Genomic DNA, 15,165 nt, shown 5'->3' on the forward strand with positions numbered 1-15,165 from the left:
AGCAAGAATATGAGAGCAATTGATCATGATAGATATTAATACATCTATAATACACTGTAATTTACAACATTATTTCAATTATAAAACTTGGCTGGCCCATTTATAAAAGTTAATTGACCCAAATATGCAATATTAAAGATTTTCCCCATTTTTTGTGTAGGTAAAGTGTACAACGGACTTGACCACGAATATGATATTGGCAGAGTTTTTACCTTTTCAACAATTCTGAAGCCCTTTGGACAAACAATGCTGATTAAAACATAGCTGGAGGGCATTACAGTGGTTGGATGTTAGAGGACACCCTTAACTGCAGAGAGCATACTTAAACGTTGCCGTTGGCATTGTCACACTGTTATTTGACTTTTTACAGAACTAGACGGCGTAGTGTGTATTTTGTATTCAACGTAACAGAAATTTTGCACTAATATTTTCGTAAATTCTGACAAGGTTTTAAGCGAGAAAATATGGATTTCTAGAATAGTGTTAATATTTAATGTCTAATATGCATTTTATTTTTACTTAATGTTATTGTATTCCAAGTATACAATTCTAACTTAACTTATTTATTTTATAAATATGAATCATTGACATAATTTATTATGCTATATTATTTATTCTTTATTGGTTAGCAAACTTAAATAGATACTTTTTTGTGAAATGTTGTTAAACAGATCCTAGACCTGCACGCTGTACCCGCCGCCGTGTTGTAATGAGTTGTATGGCCAATGTTCATGCATTTTGAAGTTTTTTGTGCTCGTGTATATGATAGGTGTTTTTTAGACTTTCTCGTCTCCCAGGATTGGTTTTACTTCCGTTTTGGCAATGACGCCATATATGTCGAAACCGGTCGCCCTACAAACGACGTTAGGTTTACTTAGACAGAATAATGTTAACTTAACTCATTGTATACAATTAAAATACAAGGTTTACCCGGATTCAAGATAAAAAACATGTGTCAAGTTATGTGAACCCCATATAATGTAATAATAACTTGGAACTGCAACAGTGACAGAATGTAGTGGCAGATTCAAGGAAAACAATGTCATGATATATAGATGTATAAAAACACATTTTCCTTTCTAAAAACCAAGCGTCGCTTGAATTTTTCTCACACAAATAGATACCAAAAAGAGTATAACAGCTATTAAAGATAAATCATTGAAAAGAAAACCGAAGATTGGTGAGTATTTTCCAATTTAAAAAGGTGGATTTCTTCAGCAAACTTTTGGAATAAATTAGACACACAAAATCATCACACATACAAATAACTGTTTCACTATTATTGAAGCTTTAAAATATTAATATTTTTATGTATTTTAAAATCTTTTAATTCGTGGTCTGCTCGAAACCCCTTTTTGGCATGGCTAAGCTCTTAAAATTAGTATACAAGTATTTTTTCCGCCATACTGCAGTTTTTTAATGCACACTAACCCAATCTAGATAAACGAAATTATTGAATCTCTCATTACTAAACAACTGCTTATTTGCATTAGAAAAATTAAAAACAAGTTAAATTGTGTTTTGAAAGGTTATATTTTCATGAAATTTTTATAAAGTTTCCAGCTTAGTTTCAAAATAATGTTAGAAATTTCGAAAACTACAAGTCCCCACACCGACAAACAGTGAACAGAAAGGGTCACTTTACGCCTTAGTGATAAAATATACTATCTGTTATTATCATAACCTATAAAACTGCTCCTTATACTAAATACGTTGGGCTAGAGTTGTACAAATAGAGAAAAAAAGAGAAAAAGAAAGGTATGTTTCATATACAATTAACATAGCAAGTTTCATAGATGATGAATTGTTTTGCTGTTATAAGGATCCAAACGATCATCATAATGTCAAGAAATAACGCATCTTCATACTGTGATGATTAAATCGTGTGTACACATCTAACACATACATTCTTGTGGCAAAAAATAGGTCAAGTATCGGCTTTATTATGGATAAATAAGGTCAAATAAACATGGATCGCCTACCAAGAAGCTTGGAGTGATCGAAGTCCTCATACTTGGAAATATCCGAGGAATCATTGTAGCTCCAGAAACCAGAAAGGTCTTGCAAGGATCTGTCCTCATTGTCGGTGAATAGAGAAGTTAAGTTGAACGGTTCCTCCTTGGGAAAAGATTTGGGACCTCCTCCTGTAAAAATAAATCAAATAACTTAAATATAATGTAGGGATAATGCAAAAGGTAATACGATCGATACAACAAAGAAAATTAATACAGTTCAACTTATTATTATAAAGCTTAAAGTTACCTTATTTGTATTTCTTAGAAGACTAAGTTGCCTCTCAGTAGTGCAATGACCTTTACTGGACTTTTTAGGTTTCTAGATTAAATAACGTTTTATAAACATTTAGTAACTTGTCAAGAACGTTAAGAGTTTTCTCTCTTTTATGCTCGTGTCTACGTCAGTGGCATTTTTATAATGAAGTAAATTCAAACGCTTTTAAGGAAAAGCGCTCCAAAACCTTGCCATTTTTTGTGGTGTGCTAATGAAATGAGTTTTATTATAATATCAATATAGCTTATACCACCGAAATACCCTATTGGTGTTGGATAACTATAATTATTACATATCCAAAGCAAAACATTTTACAAATATATTATACATAAAAGCAATACATAATGTGTTTTCTATTAAAACTATGTGAACAAAAAAGAGGCAAAAAATAAAAAAAAGTAAATACTGAACTATTTTAGGGTTTATATAAATACTAAAATCCTTCAGTTCAATATTGATGGTGTTTATGGGATGGTGAAATAAAAAAAGTATTTCCGTTTTAAATTTAAAAATAAATTAATGCTGTATCAAGCAAAGTTGTTGGCAGTTGATTGATAAGTCAGTTTCTTTTAAAGTAAATATTTGTAAATACACAACTAAATAGTGTTGTCTTTAGTTATAGCCTTTATTAGTAACTATCGTTGAATATGTATTAACATAAATCTTTATTTGTTTAAATCATAATGCAATAAGTTATGTATATAAATAGACAAAAAGTACAAAAATGTGGTTAAAAGTAAAGCGAACATCATTTACCTGATTTTGAAGTTAGGCAAAGGCCTAAGCTGACAAGCGAATGAACTGTTGCCATGAATCGTACACGTGCACACATCCTAAAATGTATACACTAATAAGTAACTTTGAACATAATGTATAATATAAATGGTATCAGAAATCTGACACATACTTTCTTCCATTATCTTGTCATCAATCTTAAGTGATAAGAGTAACTAAATATGATATTTTATAGGTAAAATCAGAAAAGCTACATTGACTCTTGAACTTCTTTTAGAGTTATACCATTTTGTTTAGAATTGGAAGGGCTACAGCATACTAAATTCTCACGAATATTGTTTGGGTCATTTTCGATAAAATTCAATTCTTCTGCTATGGGTTTTTATGAAAAAATCGCAATTAAAAATAAAAACATCAAAAAAATAAAAAAATAGTGCCTAGATATACCATGGATTAGTACCTAAATACCAAATTTCATCAAAATTGGACCACAGGTGTAGTCTAGTACACATCCACACATGCACAGACACAGACATTATTTAAAAAACGACTATTTTGTGTCCATGGGGACCCAAAACAGATATATCCACTCAATACCCAAACTCGAAAATCTTTACAAAAATAATACCTTCTCTATATACTATGTATAAGGAGAAAGTAAAAATAGCTTATATGCTGTGTTGTTCTTAATGACGTTTTGCATGTTCAACAACCAGGTAAATAGACATTAAGCTTTATCCCACGGAAACACGTACCACTTAGTATGGTAAACAAACAATTTCCATATTTACCCACCCTTGAACTGAACGTATAGAGTTGTCCGTGATCCTATTGATTTATATTTAATTTCATAACACTGTACAATGAAAATGCTAGGGCTTAAATTAATTAATATATTTCTTGTATGCTAGTTTATATTAGTTAGTAAAACGAAACCTTATGTCAAAAATATTAGAACTTCATTCATGAGCAGAGGGTTTTTCTGATATAAAGTTTTGCAAAAGGTTTAAATAATAACGTAGTTTAAGTTTGATCCTTTTAAAAACATTTTAGTATGTATTTGGTGTCAGAAAAAAGTTATTATGTAATGAAAGTCGTCAACTATCTTAATATGAACTATTGGATGATGCTACACTAATGAAAATATAAGTTATAAAAAGCATAAGGCATATCCATATTGAAAGTTATTCACTTAAGTAAAAATATATGTTGGTTACTGACAGGGAAAAAGATCAATACATATCGAAGTAATAGTTATGCCATATTCGTTGGAACTACATGACTTAATCAAGATCAAGTAATGGGTTTCTATAAAGTAAAGCTAGAGTCAGAGTTAAGAGAGGTGCAAGAAATGAGTTGTGTCGGAAAGTGGTTTCGTTCAATTTAATCCCCGTTGCAGAATATTGAAATATCCACTCGGGCTTAATTCTTTCCCAATACTGACTTGGCTTTGTTTATTGTGCAAATGGCTACTTTATTTGAAATCATAGTTAAGGGATTTAAAGGATTACAACTGTTGTGTAAAATATATGATTGAATCTGAATGGTCAGTATTACATTTAATGGGAAATTTAAAAATGTAAGTCCCGTGAATCAATTTTTCTTCATAAAGCCATGAGTATTGAGTATGATCGTAATGCATTGTACATGCCATATTTCCTGAAATTAAAGTTTCAATAATACCAATAAATTTCCTATTCAGCGAATTTACCATATAGGGAATAAGCTATTACCGTAGGTCTCAAAGTAAGACCTGGGCCCAGGGCGTATCTACTTACGTTTTGAGGTCCCCAGAGGCAAAAAACTTAATTCATGATTATGTTTGAGCATCGGAAATGTACATTGTCTTGATAAGCGGTCTTGTTCCTTACATAGGCTTTTTGTCAGTGATCAACCTGAGATTGGTTTCCTTTCAAAGCAATTAAAGGAAAAAGAACAACAAGAGTGCTTTCAAGATAACTTTGTTTAGGAATAATACAAATGTAGAACAAAATATAAAACTTACAAATTCCTATCTACCTTTAAAGTGGTAGGAAAAGTAAGCTATTTTATTTTTTATATTTAGGTGTTTATTTCAATCAACGACGATTCTTCCCAATTTTAGCAGCTAAATGTCACAGGTTCTAAATCAATTCTACTTTGTTACAGCTGACTAGAACAAAGAGTGGGAAAAGACCTGGTGTAGCAATGACACAATTTTATATACGGATTCACAAGTAAAGGTAAACTATAATGGCAATTTTATTCCATTTGTCAATGAATAAAGTAATCATATGAAAATATTGTATTCTCGTGCTCACATATACAGGGTGATTGATATAAGTGTGCCAGCCGTTTTATTCGAAAACCATAAGAGATATCAAAAAAAGTTAAATGGTAAGTGCCTTGGATTTTTTATTAAAAAAATTGTAGTCAAGTCAAAAAAATATTTTAGCCGCCATTTTTCCAATATGGCCGCCAACTTTGATTTTTATTATGGAACACCCTGTATTTTATGATGTATTCTGGTAGAAAATGTGTTTTCAAGACGATTTTATTCTTGCGATTTTTTTCAATGACCTAACAGTTTCATAGATAATAATGGTTAAAGTTTTGAAATTTCTGCATGAGAAAGAATTTCGATAAAGGCCTAAGCAAGCATGCCAGCTGTTATATTAGAAATCCATTCAAAATTTCACAACTTAAACCATTATTATCTTTGAAACGGTTAGGTTTATGAAAAAAATCACACGAATAAAATCGTCTTAAAATTACATTTTCCACCAGAATACATCATAAAATACAGGGTGTTCCATAAGAAAAATCAAAGTTGGCGGCCATATTGGAAAAATGGCGGCTAAAATAATTTTTTTGACTTGACTACATTTTTTTTATTAAAAAATCCAAGGCACTTACCAATTAGCTTTTTTTGATATCTCTTATAGTTTTTGAATAAAACGGCTGGCACACTTATATCAATCACCCTGTATAAACGCTGTTAATAAACACATCTCATCTTATTAGTACTAGAATATATGTATATAGTATTACAAAAATGTATGTGTCATTATTATATGTATGTTCAAATTATTGAATAAAATAATATTCATCCCCCTAGTCATCATATTTTAATCAATGATTGTTGGCGAGTATTAAAACTAAAAAGTATCAAGTGCAATTTACACCTTACAAATTGTTTCGTCCTAACGTATTCAACTGGAGGCCACCAGTGGAATTAATTCTTGCTAATTGTTATACTCGAGCCTTCGTGTTCTGTGGTTACATTGGAACAGTTGGCTTTAACACCACCGTATTACTTCTGCGGCCCTGGTGTACTCTGATAATTGTAATCACAGAATAACCCTTTGTCATAATGCCAAAAAGTGTTAGGCAGTTTGCTAACAGTATCAATCTATAGTGTTATATAAAAATATAATGGTGACTGTCTGAATGTGTATAACTATTTACCGTAAAAACTACTGAACTAACTGGGCTTAAATTTTACAAAAATACAGCTACCATACCAAGTAGTTACAACACTAACTCATCTGTTATCGCTCGTGATCGCGGCAATGTCGTACAAATCAGTAGGCCTACTTAATTGTATTTTATCCGTCCGTATGTGTCTTCGTTTATGTGTCGTCGAGTATGTGAACTAAAATGTCTACCTGACGAAGCTACAATAAGTGGATTTTGATGTTCATGTACTAAGATAGTTTGACAATGGCGTTCTGCCGAAACATGTAACTATAAGTAGGCCTACAAACTACGATTTTGGAACTGCAGACGAGGTAATAACCTTATTTTGGTAAAATGTGGGTCCCCTACAAATACTAAACGCAACTAACAAACATAAAGGCTGCATTTCCGAATGTGATAAGACTTCTTCAAGTTCGTATAAAATATCGTGGACAGTCCCAACAACACCATAGACTAATCCTGCATTGGTCGATAAGCTGTGAACGTAACTGTACATATTTTGGCAATTATAAAAAAATGTTTAAGATATTAGCATTCATCGAAACTAACTATTGCGGCATTAAAGGTTTGTTTGTGGTATAAATGAATGACACAAGAGTTTAGCCAATTTGTCATAGTCATAAGTAGCTAATTCAGCACGATTTCTTGTCTTCTTGTCATGATACGAACAGCGTTGCAATTTAGTGATTTTGTTGGTATTTTTTTTTATGGATTGTCAAGAAAATAATCTTCAGTATAGTCTCGTCGTTCCATGAGCAATATTAGTAAGAGCATTACGAGAATGACTCTCACTTTGGCGGATTGACGCATGACAGTTTTTAGTTGAAAAACTTTTTTAATGTGCTCGTATATGAAACGTCAATGAGTTTTCTATATGATTCCATTGAACAAAACTGATTTGATATATCTGATGGCTTGCATAAAGCTTGATAAAGCTTGATTGCAACGGTAGTAACTGAGCAATATCACCCTAAAAATTATACAATAAGACCCCTAAACACTTCATCTTGGATTTGGTTGTCAGGTTTCGCTTGACGTAAGCGTTTGTCGTGCATTCTTTGACAGTAGCTAGTGGCAACACATGGATGCTTTTTAATTGCAAATTACGACACGGATATTTTTTTACAAATTCTGGAGATTTATATCCCACCCCTCTATAGCTCATTCAGATTTCGTATATTCAATATGAAAGCTGAGTGAATTGTTTGGCCATTACCATTAGAAGCGGATCACTACCATAGTGCTAATACGAGTACACTGCCGTAACCGTAGGTTGATTTAGTTGTGTTTACAATCCCATTTATAACTACTGACTTAACAACCATAAAAATGTTTATTTTGCGAGATAAAACTAATGGTACATTTATAAAAATAAACTTAATAGTTAAATTGGTTTGTTGGTACTAAATATTTAAATATGTTAAAACTGAAACCAAGAATTAATCACGCACCTAAATAGTACTGTACGTAATAAGATTTAACAGTAGGCTACGAATATTATGAGAGAACTAAGTAAACCCCTCGAAATCGACTGTTACTTTCAAGGCTTACGCAAATTCATCTGCGGAAAGTTAGGTGTAGTAGAATATACCTGAAGTGAAGTTTGCTTTTATTTTTGGACTGTTAGAAGCCTCCTCGTTTATATGGTTGTGCGCCTTCGTTGGCAAAATATAATGCCTATTTTTGTGAACAGAACTCCTCCCTCATTTTTGGACCAATTTTAATGGTTAAAAGTCAAAATAATGGCCCTGATCTGTTAGTGTTTTTCATTTTTTGAAATCTTTATTAGTTTGGGCAGGATCTTCCATCAAAGTTGGGTTTTCTCCCACAAGATTAACATGGGGGAATCTAAATATTTAATTGGAAACTTTGTCACCACTAATTTGAGAGAACGGCTGGGCGTAGAAACTTGGTAGAGGTGTCAAAAGAAAGGTCTTGGTCTCTAGATGAGTTATCAAAAGAAACACGAAGTAAAGTCCCTTAGGGCTCTGCCCCAGAAGCCTTTAAATATCCCTCCACGGATTTGTTTACATTTTGGTCATGTGGATAATACCTTTTAATAAAACAGCTGTTAATTTTAAAATTATTGTGTTTTAAACAACCCACATTTATTGGGAGTTACTGAATTGTCCAAAAGAAGTATTTGCAATGTTATTTTCTGATTTTAAAATTGATTTTCCTCTGTATCATTTGTGTTGCAATATAAAGTTCCATTACGAAATCAGTGGAAAATCCTTTTATGACAATAGCTCCTACAATTGTTTCTTATTGAACTATCTTATATCTATTTTACGGGTTGGTGTCTGCCTTTTTCACACCTTTTCCCTATATTTTATCATATTATTCTAGACAGATCATCATAGGTTCATGAGATTACTGTCATACATGCTTTCAATCATTGGAAAAATCTTCAATTGTGTAATACAATACAAAATAATACAAGTGCAGAAGAACACGGTGCCCATTTGAGCCGTGTCCATATTTTGTTAAATTAATAGTGGTTTACAGCAAGTGGATAAAACATTTTACAATATTTATGTAGAAATATGTGCATGATTTAGAAATTCATTAAGCTGGAAAACTGCAATATACTGCAGACTTTTCAGAGAGGTTACTTCGATGTATTCATTAAGCTTAGTGAAAACATAATACAGATATGTATACAAATAAGAACGTGAACTCCTAGAGAGCCTTTGAGTGTTATTAGACTAATGAAAAGGGTTGTGCATGTTTACTAGCGCTACTCAGCAACAAAAACCATTAAATTTATCTCGAAAATATATATTCTTAAAGTGCACTGAGCAGCAACCTAAAAATCTATGTAACTTACCCATATAATATAGTTACAAAATGCTCAAACTCGCATTGTGACATTTATAATTCGGCTTATATTTCTACAACAGAAAATTCATCTGTAGAAGAATTTTATTGTGCTCTTACTATGTCATTCGCATTATTTGTTGCCAATGAAGCTGCACGACCACATAAATGAGGAGGCCCCTAACAGTTCAAGAATAAAAGCCAACTTCACTTCAAGTATAATCCACTACACCTAACATTCCGTGGAGAGATTATATTGACAACTTTATGTAATTGATAAGGCTGAGACAATTAACTGACATCCCTTATGTCAAGGAATTCCAGCTTTAAGAGAAACACCACAACCAATTTCTCAAAACTGTGCTAGAGGGTTATTAATTGGCACAGAAGTACGAATGAACTGACGTGACGTGACGAAGGAAAAATTAAACTTACACTGTTACGGATATACTACCCTTTGAAGTGAGAACGTGTCTTCCCAACAGACAGATATTTTTTTCAAATAAAATCATAGATTAATCTGCATTACACTGATGAAATCACGGAAGTGTTTAACTACAAAAGATCCACCAATACGATTTTAATACTATTTAAAGGTTCTTCCAAAGAAAGAGATTCCAGATAGCATACTAACAACTCCGATGACGCACAATATGGGAAATATTTTATCCATTGAATGATCAACTATATTTGGTAACTAACGCAATTAATATCATTATTGTTTTTACACTTATTAATCAATGCTAATTGCTCAAAATATGTATAGTTTCACTCAATTTATCGCAGTTAGATGAATTAGCGTAAGCCTTGAAAGTAACCGTTAATTTCGACTGGTTTCACCTAGTAGTCTATAATTGATCATTTGGCAATAGTACGTATTTGATAGTTATTTAAAACGCAGGGTTTTTTACTCTGAGTGGGTTGATTTTTCGTTCGAAAATAAAAAGTCAAACTTTACCGAATACGCAGAAAAAATACACTAGGTAACACTCATGATTATAGGCTAAGAATACGACATGTATACAAACGCCATGCTGAATACAACATGTAAAAGAGGTTAACAAGTATAACCTCTCTTACGTGACTTTGGAAAGGGTTTCCTTTTATCCAAATAATTCCAATTGTGATTTCCTGGAACTTTAGCTACTGGAAGTAATACAAATATATTATATATTCCAAGTAAAATGTAGGGAAAGCTTCACCACAAAAACAATTTGCTTTGCTACCTGAAGATGAAATTGAGAATGCAATATAATTTTATCCTTTGTAACTTTACTGAGTTCAAACTTTTACAAACGGTTTTAAATCATAATTAAAATAAAGTGCTATGCAATGTTAGAACAGCATTGTTTTACAAATTCACTTAAACAAGCACTTTGCTTTCGATCAAACAAACATTGTTAAGAGGATTTAAATGAACGCTTGTGCTGTATTTTAATTCCAATTGTAACACGATAGAAACAGAAAAATATCCTTGGAGTTATCTCAACAAATGTTTTATTTGTTTTAAATCAAATAATCGCAAAATATACATGTAAAATTAAAAGTTGTAAATGGATTTTAGATAGTATTATATTAACCTTGGTCCGGCTTACATATTATTTCATCGTTCGTTTATTTCTTAGCATAATATTTTTTTACATTACTATTCGTTATACATATTATTTAAATAGTATTTAACCCTAATATTGTCTATTTGTTCTTACAATAGTAGGTTGAAATAACTTGTTATCACTTACAACAGTTTTTTTCAGCTATCCATAATCTTAGTGTCAAATAGTATATAGACAGACTCCAGGGCTGTAGCATAAGCCCTTTTGTAAAATGATTATTAGAATAACCTATTTAAGTTGTCTAATGAGTATAGTTCTCGCCTTAAGATATGAAAAATCGCCGGGTGAATTCCAAGCTAGATAAATTTCTAAGCCCTCGTACTATTTGTTATTGAGCTATCAGTTAAAGATGTAGTACAATAAGAGGTAGTCGTCAGGTGTTAAGGGCATGAGAGTTGGGATGGTAAGGAAAACGTTAAGCAACGTGAACAGACAAGAAAAATAATCTATAAATAAAAATACTTTTTATAGAAATGCCACGGTTTTAAACGCACTAAAAAGTAGAAAATAATGTATAAATATGTTGAGAGAATAAATACTTGTAATATTTAAAATGAAAAACGTAGGGCGTAATTATCCTCACTTATTATAATTATCTTTTGCATGCACCCCACGTTTTTCGTTTTATATCTTATAAGTACTCATTCTCTCCACATATATATATACTGTTTTAAACTTTTTAGTGCTTTTAAAAACGTGGCATTTAAAAAATATATTTTTATTTATAATTTGTTTTATACTTTTTAGTCTTTAATGTGTAAATATGTTAAGTATATTTTTGATATTTTGCGAATTTTAATAATTTATTTGTTTATATTGTGTAGGTGAAGTGGTAGAACTATATGGATATGGTAGATGGCTAATACTATAGTATACTGTACCGTAAATTTAAAGAAGCAAATTTTATCAAACTGTGTCCTCCCCCATTGCAAATGAAAAACTTGAGTATAACTGCAATAAGCATTCATACTTAATGCCAACCCCGTACGAAGGACGGGTTCTCTGCTAGTATTTTATATGGCCTGTTAATACATAACCAAAACCTTATTATCTGTAATCAGATGTTTCATCCTTACTTTTAAATGTTTGTTGTATATTCAGAAAGTGAGCTAATAAAAACGCGCCCATGGGGCGTAGTCCAAGGAATTATGAAAATAAAATGATTTAATACTGCGTTGTCATCCATTTGTGAGCTATGTTTCAAGTTTCATGTATTTAGCTCATCGGGACGTTGGTTTTATATCAATTGCAAAATTTGTACCGGACAATAAAGCGATCTAGTAAAAACGTTTTAAAATTATTGAATCTCTAGGAAACCATGCTAATCTATAGGTTTTATAACCACTTTTAACGATAGCACAACAAATATTAATTATGTATACTAGTTTTATAGGTTGTATAAATTTTTATCTTTTACAAAGCCCACGTGCTTATAACAATAAAAAAAAATTAACTCTTAAGGCAAGCTTTGATTTTAAACCCGTAATTTCACTATAAACCATAAAATACTATTCCCATAAATATAATGGAAGCTGTTAGAATTTTTATTAAACAGTAATATAATTTAAATTGAAGGCAAAAAAGAATTATTTCCAGTAAAACAACTGTGATTAAACGCTCCAGGCTACGATGGTATAAAGTGATGAAATGTAAAATAATGCCACAATATACGGTACTACCATATGTTTATAAAATAAAACAAAGGTCTATTATATGTATTTATCATTCATATAATCAATACCAATTATATTGTTCAGACATTATGCAAGTAAAATAATATAAAATGCATGTCATAAAATGCACACACATGTACCACAATATGTTACAATGACATTTAATAGCGGGAGTTGGAACTGTGCGTTTTTAATGAAGTCACGTAGTTTTAAGTAGTTCTAAGGAAGAAGAATATTGAATTTATACAGTATACACACTTCTAAGAGCCGTACAATGTTTTTTTTTTTTTTTTTTTTTTTGTATTAAGCCATACTTAAAACGGAATGATCTAAATTACTTACCAGGTCATGGTAATAATAAAACTCAACAGTTCGTTAGTAAAAAACACTGTTGTTCCTTAGAAATACCACTGTTCCTTAGAATTGCTAAATATTCTGTTTAAATATAGTATATTTTTTTCGTATATAATTTTAAATCCAATAAATTATTTACCATAGGCCTAATGATACCTAATATAACTTATATTTTTATTAGTATAATCTTTTGATTGTTTATTTAATTTATGTTATTGGTTTGTTTCATTATGCACATAAAAAGCAAACATCAGATTTGGATTAATTTCTATAAACAGTACTTACTTAACTCTCTGACATTGAAGTGCTACTAATCCCTGGCTTTGATAAGAACTTAAGAAGCTTTTAGGTGGATTATAGTATAAACATAGTTACTTTGTGAGTAGGTAAGATGATAACTTATAATATCCACATAAATGGCAATGTGAAAACATACTTTAAACTGATATCTTTTTAGCTAAACCATCAAATTTCTCTTGTCAAAGAGCATTGTTCATGTATATTTTAATACCCCTGCCACAGCAAACCTGCAGACTAAGCGAATTTCAACTTGTCTGATTACATTTTTACTAAAATATTACCATAAATATGACATATTTATTTCCAATACAAATAACATTCGATTTATTAAGTGCTTAGGTTTGCTGCTAGGGGGAAGGTCAAACGGGTTTTTGACCATAGGTCAATAGTATAGGATGAAAAATATAAATTTGCCAAATTTTATCAACATATAAACAACACACATAAACACAACACATAAACAAGTAAACTAAAACAAATTTCATTTTCTCCATAAGAATAAAATGGGAATTTTTAATTGCCCTTTTTTACGCTTAGGGGTACAACAGCGCTTCAATATACTAAATTACTGGTATTTCTTTTTAAGCTCTAAAAAATGGTTTAGAAAGAAATTTCAAAATCTTTTGTTTTTAGTTACGTTCGAATAAACGTAGGTTTACACGTTTTTACCAAATTTCATCAAAATCAGATTATTTTTGCTCGAGTTATCGCGCTAACGGAAACATATATATATAGATGTGTGTGAATTTGAACGGATGGTGTTTTTGGCATTTGGGGACCTCAAAACGAAAAAGTAAATCGGTCCGGGGTCTAGGTCTTACCATGAGACCTGCAGTAATAGCGTATTCCCTAAATGGGAAATTCGCTAAAACACTGTGTAAGTCGTCGATTCTTCAAATAGATTTGATCGTTTCAACATATTTTTTATTAAGTTATTTCACATCATAATCCACAAAAATGTTTTTATGTTGTAGGAATAAAAAAAAAAAAACATATGTTATATTGTATATTCAATTGTTTGTAAGTATATTAGTCAGGATACAGTTTAAGTCCCATTAATATATCCGATTTAATTTATTGTAAAGAAATTATGGGTAAAAACAATAAAGGTAGACACGTACTGTACATTTAGAAAATCTTTACTTTCATGTATATTATAAATATGTACTCATAATTTTTTTGTATTTTGTTTAAGAAATTTATATAAAAGACAGTAAAATTATTTTTAGAAATATCCTCGCGTGTTTTCTTACATACAAAGTATCACGTTTTATTTAGTCCTATCGAGTAATAAACGTAGTTAAACAACAGTTTTATGTACCAAGTATTTCCTCAATAACGTGTAAGTAAATCAGGAGTTTCCGTCCGGTTTAGTTATATTATACTTAGGTTTGTGAATTATTCATATTCTGATTAAAAATGCATACCGCTGGATAACTGACCAATTTCACATAACGTTATTATTTTTTTTCAAACTTAAAAACGTTTTTATCGAGCAAATTAAAAAATCAAGCATTCTGTACAATTCCCAAAATTAATTACTCATTAGAGTTCTATAAGCAGCAAAAGATTTTACCTTTACAATCAGCAATAATCCTCAACAGGTTCGGTCACATTATATCGTAGATACACTTAGCCCGGTGTACACTAGCAGTTGGCTGAAGCAGTGCTGACTCGGCGCCGCTCAGCTCACTACTGCCGGATGCTGAGCCAGCTTCAGGTGGTGCTGCGCAGCCGCCAACATACTGCATCTCTGCAGCACAGTGCTGAAACTACTCTTAAAGGCTGGCTCAGCATTTTATTTTGGGTCATCGTTTATCCGTTATATTGAATACAAGATTACATTTTAAATTATCATCTTTTTGTGGATTGTAGGATTATATGTTTTGTCTCATGAGCGAGTTTTATAAGTATTTGAATTA

The 15,165-nt window shown here is 31.2% G+C and overlaps 1 long non-coding RNA gene across 1 annotated transcript; it reads right to left on the reverse strand.

Moving 5' to 3' along the window:
* Positions 1 to 1,995: 1,995 nt before the first annotated feature.
* Positions 1,996 to 14,932, reverse strand: LOC128997053 (uncharacterized). Its single transcript, XR_008491084.1, has 3 exons — positions 14,820 to 14,932; positions 3,046 to 3,122; positions 1,996 to 2,144 (listed from the first exon to the last, which is right to left on the reverse strand). It is a non-coding gene; the product is annotated as an uncharacterized LOC128997053 (long non-coding RNA).
* Positions 14,933 to 15,165: the final 233 nt, after the last annotated feature.

This window comes from Macrosteles quadrilineatus, unplaced genomic scaffold, assembly GCF_028750875.1.
Source record: "Macrosteles quadrilineatus isolate MER2022 unplaced genomic scaffold, UCM_ALF_1.0 Scaffold_6__1_contigs__length_79288215, whole genome shotgun sequence".
Classification (NCBI taxonomy): domain Eukaryota; kingdom Metazoa; phylum Arthropoda; class Insecta; order Hemiptera; family Cicadellidae; genus Macrosteles; species Macrosteles quadrilineatus.